The sequence below is a fragment of the Mesoplodon bidens genome, assembly GCF_964165515.1.
Source record: "Mesoplodon bidens genome assembly, chromosome: 1".
Classification (NCBI taxonomy): domain Eukaryota; kingdom Metazoa; phylum Chordata; class Mammalia; order Artiodactyla; family Ziphiidae; genus Mesoplodon; species Mesoplodon bidens.
The window spans coordinates 111909013-111922901 of NC_138176.1; the positions used below are offsets into that span (position 1 = coordinate 111909013).

At 43.1% G+C, this 13889-nt stretch overlaps 1 long non-coding RNA gene across 1 annotated transcript; it reads right to left on the reverse strand.

Moving 5' to 3' along the window:
- Positions 1–1178: 1178 nt before the first annotated feature.
- On the reverse strand, positions 1179–9467 carry LOC308625174. The gene is made up of 3 exons (XR_014017068.1): positions 9410–9467; positions 7986–8155; positions 1179–1880 (listed from the first exon to the last, which is right to left on the reverse strand). It is a non-coding gene; the product is annotated as an uncharacterized lncRNA (long non-coding RNA).
- Positions 9468–13889: the final 4422 nt, after the last annotated feature.

The following is a 13889-nucleotide window of genomic DNA, read 5'->3' on the forward strand; positions in this document are numbered from 1 at the left end:
AGATCCCACGTGCCGCGGAGCGGCTGGGCCCGTGAGCCATGGCCGCTGAGCCTGCGCGTCCGGAGCCTGTGCTCCGCAACAGGAGAGGCCACAACAGTGAGAGGCCCGCATACCGCAAAAAAATTTTAAAAAAAAAGCCGTGGGTATCTTTCTTCATGTATTACAGTTGACCGTGTGATGCTTCTGTCTGGATGCTACAGAACTGAGCAGTGGTTACTGCCTTCTAAGCTCAGCTCCCCTTATCAGCCCATCATCAGCATCCCGGCTCTGCCTCCTCTATTTTCTGCCACTTCACTGAGATAAACTCTGAGCTGAGCACACAGGAAGTGCTCCATAAAGGCCGGTGTGGATGGAGGACCAAAGCCACCAAAGCCACAGACCAAAGCTCCTGTTGTTGTCTGCATCTGCCAGGCCACATGAACTTGCATTCCTTGGGTCAGAACAACTAGAAACACAAAATTTGGTCTCCAGTGAACACTCATTCCCCCTCAGTGAGAATTTAAGCTCATATTTTGCAGTCAGCATTGTACAAAGATCTACAAGATCCATTAGGGCTGATTACTGCCTGCGGGGAATTTGCACTGTGGATGGAACAACGTGCACTTGTAAACAGAAAGCATAAGCATGCAGAGAAATTTTAACTGCCCTCCTGCATCTGTCCTTGAAGGGTTGTCTGGAAGACTGCCTGGTGTTTCCCCACAGACCTCACATGGAGGCCCTCCACACCTCAGCAGCTCTGCCAGGCCCTGCCTTCCGCCCGCAGGCTTGGATATTTAATTTCGCCACTTGTCTCTTAGAAGCAGGTATATATTAACTAAGCTCAAAAGATTGATCCGAAAGGTGGAAAGCCAATTTATTAATTCATTTGAGAAGTGATTATGAAGGAACCAGAACACTCACATCTGTGTGACCAGTGGACTTTCTGACTGTCAAGGGACTGCAGTGGGAAGCCTGCTGGGGATGAGAAGGCTGAGGATGTAGGTGAAGTCAGAATAGCGGCATCTGAGGAAGCCAAGATTCCATGGCTCCCAGTGAGACAGGCTGAGAATCCACCTCCTGCTGGGGAGGGCAAGGTCTGGCCAACGGGAGGATGAGGAACTCATGCCGAGTGGAACTAGTGAATTGGGTCCTGCTCTTGTTGGCGTCCCAGAGGAATATAGACCCAGGGGATAGAGCTCTTGGTGGAAAAAGAGAAACTGTTTTTATATTTATTTACTTATTTATATCTCAGAGAACATTTTTTTCATGATCCACATACTAGTAGCATACTAAGTATTGCCATTTATAATATAACTATTACACTCAGACCAATTCATCTAAATACAGATGGCCAATGTAATTTTTAAAAAAATCATTTCCACAAGATACGCTGAGAAATTGTTTTTATAACCTTCTTTTGCAAATGTTCTTTCAAATATCTGACTGGGGCTTCCTTGGTGGTGCAGTGGTTGAGAGTCTGCCTGCCGATGCAGGGGACACGGGTTCGTGCCCCGGTCTGGGAAGATCCCACATGCCGCAGAGCGGCTGGGCCCATGAGCCATGGCCGCTGAGCCTGCACATCCGGAGCCTGTGCTCCGCCACGACAGTGAGAGGCCTGCGTACCGCAAAAAAAAAAAAAAAAAGAATATCTGACTGAATTCTGTTCCCGATTTTGCCAGTTAATACCACATCCATGGCTAAGCCTCTCAGGTGGTGATGCCTTACTTCCTCCACCTCGGGATGAGACTCATGCACTATTTGGCTCCGTCTTGCGGCTCAAGTGAGCGGGATAGAAAAAGAAGTGGCTTATGCTGTAATTTATCTTAATTTCAGAGAGAGGATAGAGTAGCACCACGTAGGGTCTAGGCCTCAGTCTTCAGGAGACCTGTTCTCTCTGAAGCCTAAAAGAAAAAAATGAAATAAATAAATATTATTTATTTATTATAAATAAAGGGAAGGAGCTGGGGGAGACATCTGAGCAATAAAATAACCACCCCCAAGAATTTTTTTGAAAGGCCCATGCATTTCCCTCAACAGAAGAGACTGCCATGTTTTTATTGAAGTGAATCCCTATTGGCCCGTTTACCTAATATACAAGTTTCCTTCAATTTAATTAGCTAGTTTGCTGGCACATAGACTATTTCATGATCATATTATTTGACTCAAAGTGAAGATAGTACTTAGTTTTTGCTATTGTGGTTTCTACAAGAGCACGTAAGAAAAGGTAAATAAAACTGCACAGTTAGGCACATATACCTAAGCGGTAAACCACTGTCCACTCTTTGCTGTCCCTGGGGCATCCCAGTGTCACGGCCACAAGGACCAGTTGATAACCACCCCCATGGTCCTGACTCAGGAGTGATCAAAATTAATTGATTAATTAATTGTATTAATTAATTATTATAATAAATAATAATTGATTAATTATGATTGCTATACCTCACCTAACTATTCAAAGGCTGGGTTTTAAAAATATTTTGCCTGAAGTGATTAGAAATGTTTTAATAAGTACTTAAAGGGTTATATTTCCATTAACCGCAAATTTCACTTAGCCAGCTTATTTCCTGTGTTGCTAAATAAATGCAGAGGAGAATTCCCTTATTTCTTGACTCTAATCTAAATGCCTTTGCTTTGAACTCAACATACTTCGAATTTTTTGGTCTTCTCTTTTAACTGTATGAAACTTTCAAAATCTCCCTATGTCCCTTTAAATTTCATCCTCAGAGAAGGGTGGCATCATTTTATTAAAAATTGTAACCACAAAATCTTAGAGACTATAAGGACTCTTGATGTATGGAATGGCACATTGTTTAGTGGCTGTTTTAAAACAGGCTTTCTTGGACTTCCCTGGTGGCGCAGTGGTTAAGAATCCACCGGCCAATGCAGGGGACATGGGTTAGAGCCCTGATCGGGGAACTAAGATCCCACATGCCGCGGAGCAACTAAGCCCGTGCACCACAACTACTGAGCCTGCGCTCTAGAGCCCGCAAGCCACAGCTACTGAAGCCCGCGCGCCTAGAGCCCACACTCCGCAACAAGAGAAGCCACCGCAATGAGAAGCCCATGCACAGCAACGAAGAGTAGCCCCTGCTCGCCGCAACTAGAGAAAGCCCACGTGCAGCAACGAAGACCCAACGCAGCCATAAATAAATAAATAAATAAATAAATTTATTAAAAGAACAAAAACAAAAAGCAGGCTTTCTTTTCTCTCTCTTTTTTTTTTGAAGTATACTTGATTTACAATGTTGTGTTCATTTCTGGCATAGAAAAAGTGATTCAGTTATACATATATGTATGTATTCTCTTTCATATTCTTCTCCATTATGGTTTATTACAGGATATTGAATATAGTCCCTGTACTATACAATAGGACCTTGTTGTTTATCTATTTTATATATAGTGGTTTGTACCTGCTAATCCCAAACTCCTAATTTATCCCTCCCCACCTTTCCCCTTTGGTAACCATAAGTTTGTTTTCTATGTCTGTGAGTCTGTTTCTGTAAAATGGGCTTTCTTTATAGCATCTGTATCAAGTCAGCAAGTTGCTTCATCTTCAAACTCTTCTCTGTGGCTTGTTATCCAGCCATAGATATCTGAGAAACTAAATATTTAAACAGCTTTTTCGATTTGTCACCTGGTTGCTGTCACAAGCTCTGCTAGTTTTTTGCCCTTCATGTATTTAAAATCTCCCCAGAGCCACTGCCGCAGCTGAGGCTCTCCTGGTCTCCCACCTGCATCACTGCAACAGACTCACAACAGGCCTTCCAGCTCCAAATTGCAGGGCAGAACCCCCTCCAGGCCAGCAGTGATAAGAGGGCTCCGGACAGCCACCCCACATGTTTTACAGAGTCCCCTTTGCCAGTTCTGAGTCTATTTGTAAAATGCTAGGAGATAGAAACATGGTCCTGCCACTCTCATTTGTTCTCTGCAAGCATCCTTTTAACAGTGGAAGTTGCTGTGTGTAAAGCGGGGCAAGAAGACACCTTCGGGAGTAAATCCTAGCTCTCCTGGGGCAGCAGCGAGCTGCTGGTTGTTCAATTTCACGGCCGGACACGCTGGGGTCAGCAGCTGTCCCCCGACTGCCCTGGGCCTGTGTTGTGTGAGAACAATTCATGCCCAGGAACTTCGTGGGACAGGTACCAGGAGGGCATCTGCCAGCAGGCCAGACAGCTGTTTCCATTAAATGCCAGGTGAAAAATGGAAAGAAAACTCCATCTCTGGGACTGCCCTGGTGGCACAGTGGTTAAGAATCTGCCTGCCAATGCAGGAGACACAGGTTCGAGCCCTGGTTTGGGAAGATCGTACATGCCTCAGAGCAACAAAGTCCATGCACCACAACTACTGAGCTTGTGCTCTAGAACCCACACACCACAACTACTGAAGCCTGTGTGCAGCAACAAAGACCCAAAGCCGCTAAAAATAAATAAATAAATACATTTATTAAAAAAAATAAAATCCATCTGTAGCCCCATGAGACCTGGCTTCTATTATCAAATAAGTTTGTGTGTGCATGTTGGTATGTGTGTGGAATTTCTCATAAATTTTGCTTCACTTTCCAAATTGTATACATCTTTCTTTGGCCTTTTGCGTTTCCTCTTGTCTCTCTGTCTCTCCCCCAACCCCTATCTCTGTCCCTTTCTCGAGCTCTCCACTCTGCTTCTGCCATTTCTTCCCTTTCTCCTCAATGAGCACTGGACAGAGAACAGAATTTACTTAAAGAAAATAAATAAATAAATAAATAAATAAATAAATAAATAATAAAACCCAAAATGAGTACTTGGTAAAACGAAATATTTTCAGTCATTTATTTTTTACTCCTTTATAACTTTTATGCTGTTTTCCTCAAATAATTTATGCTTTAGTAGCTTTGTTCAAATTTTGGAAGTTTCTAGGGGCTTATTGCTAATTTGGGGGAGATTCATCATGGAGTATTTTGCTTCTTTCGGCATCATCTTGTTTCAGATGTGTCTTGGTGTGCCTCTGGTAATGTTTTTATGAATTTTAATTTTATCTTTGGAGCAAGGTAAATGGGCCCAAAATAAATAGGTTGAAAATGCATGTTTCCAACCACTAGTTCAAGCACTGCTAACTCATGTGGCTTCTGAGTGATTTTGTGACAACTCAGTGAATTTGTCTGCTTTCAAACTAATTTTGTTGTTTAAAAAATTTTTAATTCATTTTATTTATTTATTTAGGCTGCATTGGGTCTTTGTTGCTGGGCTTTCTCTAGTTGGGGCGAGCAGGGGCTACTCTTTGTTGTGGTGTGTGGGCTTCTCATTGCAGTGGCTTCTCTTGCTGTGGAGCACGGGCTCTAGGTGCACAGCCTTCAGTAGTTGTGGCTTGTGGGCTCAGTAGTTGTGGCACAGGGGCTTAGTTGCTCCGCGGCCTGTGGGATCTTCCTGGACCAGGGCTCGAACCCGTGTCCCCTGCATTGGCAGGCGGATTCTTAACCACTGCACCACCAGGGAAGCCCCATTAATTTGGTAAGTGTTTTCTTAAAGAGATGTCCCAGATGATATGAACCGCAGGCCCACACTACCTAGATTCATTGCTGTGCTGAACTCAGTAGGGAAAATATAACTGGCTAATGTTTTTGTTCTCATCCCACTCATAAAATAATGGAAACCACAGGAGTTCTGAGCTTTATTAACATTCCACCTGCTACACTTGCCCTCTGGACACAAAATAACATTTGAATCTCACCCAAGGAATACCTTGTTTTTCTCCCCTTCCTGTCACCCTTCCCCTCCATGGGGGGGTCCACACTTACCACTGTGCCTGTCTTCATTCCCGTAGTGATGCTAGTTAGCACTCTTTACCCCAATAACACAGGCTATGCTTATAAGATTATTCCTGAATGCTCTAGGGCCACAGTTAGCTATTTTCCAGGGAGAAGGGACTTCAAACCCCTTATGTTTAGAAAATCCAAAATCCTTTGCTAGAACAACCTAAGACATTCAATACATTTCTAAAAAATGACAGGAAGTGCTGAAAGGAGAACTGTGGCCTCCACGGGGTAAATAGTGACCTTGTTAAGCAATGAGTCAACCATCTGGGACCTACTGGACTTGAAAAACAAGATCTGTCAAAGAGAAACTGGCGGAGCTGGAAGGCTGGCCACCCAGAGGGCAGGTGTGAAGTAGGTGTGGGGAATTTCAAGAACAGTCAGGAAATCTGTTGGGTCCAATATTTGAGATACAGATAAATATCAGTTTTGATCCTTTTAGGTCTGTCTGCTTGTCGCAAAATATCCCTGGCAGCTGGTCAGAGGACCTCCGCTCTGGTGAGGAAAAGTGGTGGGAAATGAGCCTGGCCAGCGGGGCCCCAGTGAAAAAATTCATATATCAAGATGAGGCACTGGGCTTCCCTGGTGGCTCAGTGGTTGAGAGTCCGCCTGCCGATGCAGGGGACACGGATTTGTGCCCCGGTCTGGGAGGATCCCACATGCCGCGGAGCGGCTGGGCCCGTGAGCCATGGCCGCTGAGCCTGCGCGTCCGGAGCCTGTGCTCCGCAACGGGAGGGACCACAACAGTGAGAGGCCCGCATACTGCAAAAAAAACAAAAATGTCTACAAATAATGAATGCTAGAGAGGGTGTGGAAAAAAGGGAGCCCTCCTACTCTGTTGGTGGGAATATATATTGGTGCAGCCACTATGGAGAACAGTATGGAGGTTCCTTAAAAAACTAAAAATAGAATTACCATATGATCCATCAATCCCAGTCCTGGGCATATATCAGGAGAAAACTATAATTTGAAAAGATACATGCACCCCAATGTTCATTGCAGCACTATTTACAATAGCCAAGTCATGAAAGCAACCTAAATGCCCACTGACACATGAATGGATAAAGGAGGTGTGGTACATATACACCATGGAATATTAGCCATAAAAAAGAATAATGCCATTTGCAGCAACATCGATGAACCTAGAGATTATCATATTAAGTGAAGTAAGTCAGAAAGAGAAAAACAAACATCATATGATATCACTTATATGTGGAATCTAAATAAAATACAAATGAACAAAACAGAAATAGACTCACAAACACAGAAGACAAAATTATGGTTACCAATGGGGGAAGGTGGGAAAGGATAAATTAGGAGTTTGGGATTAACAGATACAAAGTATTGTATATAAAATAGATAAACAACAAGGTCCTACTGTATAGCACTGAGAACTATATTCAGTATCCTGTAATAAACCATAGTGGAAAAGAATATATATATATAACTGAATCACTTTGCTGTACACCAGAAACTACCACATTGTAAATCAACTATACTTCAATAAAAAAGAAAAATTGGGACTTCCCTGGTGGCCCAGTGGTTAAGACTCTACGCTCCCAATGCAGGGGGCACGGGTTCAAACCCTGGTCAGGGAACTAAGATTCCACATGCTGCATGGTGTGGCCAAAAAAAAAAAATCATTAAAAAAGAAAGAAAAGTTATTTTCTAATATTATAGAATTAAACTCGTTGGCTTTGGTTTGCATATATTGCAAGAGGTACATATATGGCAGGAGAGAAACCACAGGTGATGCATTGATGAAAGTTAAGTTGGTCTAGAATAATCACACTTTAAACAAAGCAAAATGACAGGGATGTCTCAGGAACCCTGGAAGCTGAAATTCAGTAGTCTAGGACCTGTAAGTTCCTAATATTTCCAAAGACAGAGAGAAGGACAGAGAAAGACAGGCAGACACAAAGAGAGAGACTCACACACACAGAGAAAATCTCTTTAGCACTGAGGTAGATTGAATTATTAGTCCCAACTTTCCAGTTACCTGTAGTAATATTATCCATTGGCAAACTCACCCTGGCTTCCAGGTTAGCAGAGTGCACTTCTCTGTTCCTTAACTTTGAGTTTTGCCATATGACTTGCTTTGGTCAATGAGATGTTAGTGAACATGGCTCAAACGGAGGGTTAAAATACGGTTGTGTCTTTGGGCTAGCATTTCTGCACTCTGTTTGACCCACCATGAGCAGAATACGCCCCAAGTACCCACCTGCCCTCAGCCTGGGTCTGAGAATGAGACAAAAAAACAGACCACACGCCCTGGGTAGCTGTTAGTCTGAGAGTGATGAGAGCTGCATGGAGCCGACATGAACCCTTGGAACCTGGAGCCTGGAGTCCCGCCAAGATCAGCAGAGTTGCAGCCAACTCACAGACCTGGAACTATAAAAACAAATTATTGTTGTTTCAGCCAGTGAGTTTTAAGATTTTTTTTAATGCATCCTTATTGTGGTAATTGCCAACTCATACGAAAATTGGGGTGTTGCCCTAACATGAACCTAAAATTTTGTGGAATGGGTTTCGGTAGTGAGGGACAGAAATTGAGGAAAGAGTTCCAGGAGGCTGAATAAATGGTAATGCCCATTACATTGTGGGAAAGCATTTGATAAAACTGTACTTGGTGGAAGTTTGGAAAAAAGAAAACGTACCTATGGAACTTTTAGTCTTGGGTGAGGAAGTTTGAAGGAAGAATATCAGAACAGGACTTGGTTGCTCCTAGGCGCACGTGGTAAAGTACCATAGGTAAGAGGAAAATGTTCAGGGAAGAACTGGTTAGTTGCAAATAGAACGGAGAAGAATTATAGGAGTCCAGAAATTGTGGGGCAGAGTTACAAAATGAGAAATTTCTCACAAAGTCAAGGCTTGGGATCATTATAACAGAGCCTCAGGGCAAAGACAAAATCTACTAGTTCTTCCTACTAATATGGCACAGCCTTGGAGTAGAAAGACATCAAGGGTCTGCCTGAAACACTCTTGGTTAAGACATCTGAAGGGACTAAGATGGCACCTATAGGTCCCTTCAGCTGGACAGAAGGGCTCTTAGAAAGTTTAAGGACATGGTTCCACAGAAGCCTGATTTCTCAAATGTACCCATAATTAAGGCTAGAAAGAGGCATATCTTGAAAGGTATATGGCTGTGCCTTTTGCCACATGCAAGTTCACTGAAATTACTTTCATAGAGCACCCATATTTTGAGAGATCTGTATTGGCAAAAACCCTGCCAGCCTAGAGGAAGAGACTGACACTGTTAAAGACATAAAAAGACCTCTTGACCCCCAACTTTCTAGATGCAGTATGATGGTTAATTTTATGTGTCCACTTGACTGGGCCACGAGGCATTCAGACATTTGATCAAGCATTATTCTGGGTGAGTCTGTGATCCTGTTTTTTGATAAGATTAACCTTTGAATGGGTAGACAGTAAAGCAGATGTGGGTGGGCCTCATCCAATCAGTTGAAGGCCTGAATAGAACAAAAAGGCTGACCCTCCATGAGTAAGAGTGAAGTTCTCCAGCCTGACTGCCTTCAAGCTGGGGCATCGGAACATCAGGGTTTTTTTTTTCCTGCCTTCCAACTAGAACTGAAACACTGGCCTTTCCTGGGTCTCAAGCCTGCCAACGTTCAGAATGGAACTTACACCATCGGCTCTCCTGGGCCTCCAGCTTGCCAACTGCAGGTCTCGGGACTTGTCAGCCTCCGTAACTGTGTGAGCCAGTTCCTTATACAAAATCAATCCCTTCTCTCTCTCTTTCTCTCTCCACTCATCACAGCCCCTCTGCATGGTTTCAGTTATAAGAGGCCAAGAAAATGATCTCACGGTGCTTGCCAAATGGCCAGTCCTTTGGGTACCAGACCTCTTCTGGCTTCTGTGTAGGGAGAAATGCCATCTCAGTGCCATACTTTATGTTACATAGACCCCCAAGCATCTCTGTGTATGCCCACAGTCTTCAATAAACTATATAAAAAACAGCTCCTTCAATCTCTGTTACTGTTTTCTGAAAATTTCCAGAAATCTCCCATGAAAACAGTTGGCTTACCTTTGTGGCTCATCCTTGCTGATTATAGTTTCTGAAGCTCAGTGCAAAGGGAGAGGCCAGCAGGTGCCATGGATCTTGGCTCCTACATCGTCCTCTTTCCTCTCCCCCTCCCTGAGATTTGCTGTTCACTAAACTCTTCCTTCTTCCCAGTTGCAAACAAAACCTTTTGTACATGGATACCACGGAGACAGTGATTAGCAAGGAAGTTGTTTATAGCAGCAGAGCTTAGCCTCCAATCAGCCAGCCACAAAGCCTTGAAGAATGTGTCTGTGTGTGTGGGGGTGTGTGTGTGCATGAGCATGCGTGCATAAGCACAAATGTTTCTTTTCAAGTCACTATATGCTTGGAACTGGGGGATTTAACAGATGAAGACTTACTTTTGTCCTTCCTTTTGAGCAATCCTCTTAGAGATTGGATAGTATGGTAGGTATCCTAGATAAACCTTTCATTGCTTAACTAAAATTTTCCCAGAAGGGTCAAGAAGATGACATTGTAACCAAAGCAAGTACATATGACTTTATCGGAGATTAAGGATGGACATGCTGTTTGGATTGACCTACCACGCTGTGGTTCTGCTCTGTGCATGTGGTTCAGCTTCTCTTTAGTGATGACATAGTAGAAACTGCAAGAAAGCTAGCTATTATAATTCTTCCAAAAGCTTATATCAAATTGAAGGAGAAATAAGAAAACAGAGGATAAATAGGTATAATTTTCAGTGGACTGAAAGAATCTAGCAAGCAAATATTGATTTCAGTGCCTGGCACACAAATGAGTATATTGATGGCATTCTTTTTGTTGAAGGTGCCAGGTTTCATTTCCCACTCAATTGAAGACTACAATCTAGGAGTAGGCAGTCTGATTAAGTGAGCCAGTGCAAGGCTAATGACTTACTTTTAAGATCCCACAGTGTGCTCTGACTTGAAAAATCTCAATATACTTTAGACTCCAGAAGGAAAAGGACACTTCGTTGATTCTTTCAACTGTAACCTATTATAATATTACCAGCAATCAAAATGGACTTTCTTAGGGGAAAATTTAAATGAAGCCATCCTTGGGAGGTATTTTGTACTCGAAATTGCTTAGCTTCTTTCTGTTGCTTCCAACTGCCAGGGCTCTGATATTCCAGAGAGGGAAATGAGAAAAGTTGCTCAAACCATGTCAGGTTGGCCTTTCTTGATATATTGCAACAGCTGTGGGGATAAAGTGTCCCTGGAAACAACCATGTAGCAGGAAACTAGTCTATGCTAGGCATTCAATAAACAAGGTTTCAATATTTAGGGCGCGAAGAGCATGTGAAATGAATAAGCAATCATTTTTGTGTATTTCATCGCTCTTTTTCATGGTTGCAAAAGCATCCCTTACAGATCAGTAGGATTACATTTCAGAAAACAGGGTCATGCGTGAACTTGTGGCCTCATTTGATGGTGGGAGGTGACACTGCAGAAAGAATTCTGATCAGTTTCAGATGCAAGTGAGAATTTCCGATGACCTTCGCTTCAAGGAAAACTCCCAACTAGGCAGTTACCCGCATCTTCCCCTGAAGTCTTTATGGAGACAGAGCTTTTCCTCGCATAGCAGGTGGCCTTCTCTTGGCTACTGCTTGGTGCTAGAATCCCAGCCCCCCCGAGGGTGGCGCTCACTCCCCCTTCCTGTGAGCAGATGAACAGCATATGGCCCTGTGTTTCTCAAAGACAGAGCCTGTGGCTTTCCCCAGCCAGTTAGGAAAATGAATCTTGATGAAAAAGGGAACGTTTCAGGATAAAACCAAAAAGATTAAGTTCTTATACCCAGGCAACATGCCTTCCTAAACAGAGAGGGAAACACTGAGGTGAACAAAAAAATGATGGTGATGGTCATGGCAGGAAGATCAAAGTGGCCTTTAAATCCCAAAGTGCCCAGAAGTAAGGGAGCAAAAAAGAGAGGTTTATTTTCCCTGATATAAGTTTCTTATTCTTTAGGCACACCACAAAAACAATAAAACTTTTAAATGGAATACCTCTTCAGCCTTCTAAAATAAAATTTCCAAGAAGATCCCCAAATTAAAATGGATTGTTAGATCAAAAATCATGGTAAAGAGGATAAATGCTCTTCGGGGAGAGAATATAAAGCAGCAAAGGGAACTGTATCCAGAATTTAGCACTGCTAAAGGTAGAGAGCTTCCTCATGAACCAACAGCTAATAAAGTGGCCCAAGCTGATTACAGTGAGTGAAGTTCATTTCAAAGACATTGCCATTTGTAAAAAAACCCTACCATTTGGGAAAACATGGATAGACCTTGAAGGCATTATGATAAGTGAAATAAGTTAAACAGAGAGACAAACACCGTATGATCTCACTTTTATGTGGAATCCAAGAAAACGAAGAACAACAAACTCATAGATACAAAGAACAGATTGGGGGTTGCAGAGGTGGAGGTAGCCAGTGGGCTGAAATGGGTAAAGGGAGTCAAAATGTACACACTTCCAACTACAAAGTCAGTCAGTCCTGGGGACATAACGTACAGCAGGGTGACTGTAGTTAATAACACTGTATCATGTATTTGAAAGTTGCTGAGAGAGTAGGTCTTAAAAGTTCTCAACAGAGCTTCCCTGGTGACGCAGTGGTTGAGAGTCCGCCTGCCGATGCAGGGGACACAGGTTCGTGCCCCAGTCTGGGAGGATCCCACGTGCCGCGGAGTGGCTGGGCCCGTGAGCCATGGCCGCTGAGCCTGCGCGTCCGGAGGCTGTGGTCCGCAATGGGAGAGGCCGCAGCAGTGAGAGGCCCGCGTACCGCAAAAAACCAAAACAAAAACTTAGGGTTACCAATGGGGAAAGGTGTGTGGGGAGGGATAAATTAGGAGTTTGGGATTAATATATAGATACTATTATGTATAAAATAGATAACCAACAAAGACCCACTGTATAGCACAGGAACTTACTCAATATTTTGTAATAACCTATAATGGAAAAAATTTGGAAAAGAATAGATATATAAATATATATGAATAACTGAATCACTTTGCTGTACCCCTGAAACTAACACAACATTGTCAACCAACAATACTTCAATAAAACTTATTTTTAAATAGAGGTGGTAATCGGTCATTCCTCTGAGACTTTCCTAGCAAGCAAAGGGATAGTGGTAGAGGTTGTCACTATTCATTTCTTGAGCTGGCCAAGAGGTCATAGCAGATGTTGACGATTTCCCTCCTCTGCAGTTCCATCCATGCTGCCATTACCTCTGACCCAGCATCAAGGATTAACAAGAACAATGGCCTGGGCTAGATTCACAGCTGTTTTTTCGTTGACTTATTCCCAATGTAATACAAGGGTATACGTGACATGAACAATCAGGTAGAAAACCAGGGCTCTCCGTTGCTTCTTTAATTTTCTCATGGAGGTATATCTGGAAATTTGGCAATCTAGGTATTGAATGTAGAGAGAGAAAGTCAGCCATGTCAGATGATGAACTTGCTGCTTTTATAGTCATAGTTACATAGCAGCAGCCAGAAGTGATTTTTAGTTGAATGTTAGATAACATATCGTGTGATACAGATGTGTGACACTGGGACAAGCTCCCCTTACCTGCTTCAGAGCAAGGACCTGGGGTTTTTCCACTTATGTCCATAGAAGGGCTTTGCATGAACAATTCTGGCCTCAGTCCACCTCAAACTTAGTCAACACCTTACTGGTCAGCTTTCTTTGCTGGTTGGGTTAACTCATACCTTCATCCCTAAGAGATCTGAGACCTTGAAGATCTTGCCTGTGAGTATACCGTGGTTTTCCATTGCCTGCCAAGGAAATGTAAGAATTTCTTCCAGTTTCAGCCACACTGCTTCTGTGTAACTGCATCTCCAGTGGTGACTATAATGACTGAGCCAAAGACTATCATCCCATCCATGCGGCACTATTTCTCTTTTCTATTTTCCTTAGTCATGTTAAGAAGTTTTAAGGATGAGATAGCAGTCTCAGCTTCCAGCTGTGATCCGTGGTAGCAGTAGGTCCTTCTTAAGTACTAGTATCTCCATATCAAGAGAGTCCAGTCACATGGGAGTCTGGAACAAAAATCTCCAGAGTGATCAAGCAACATGGTGATAGACTG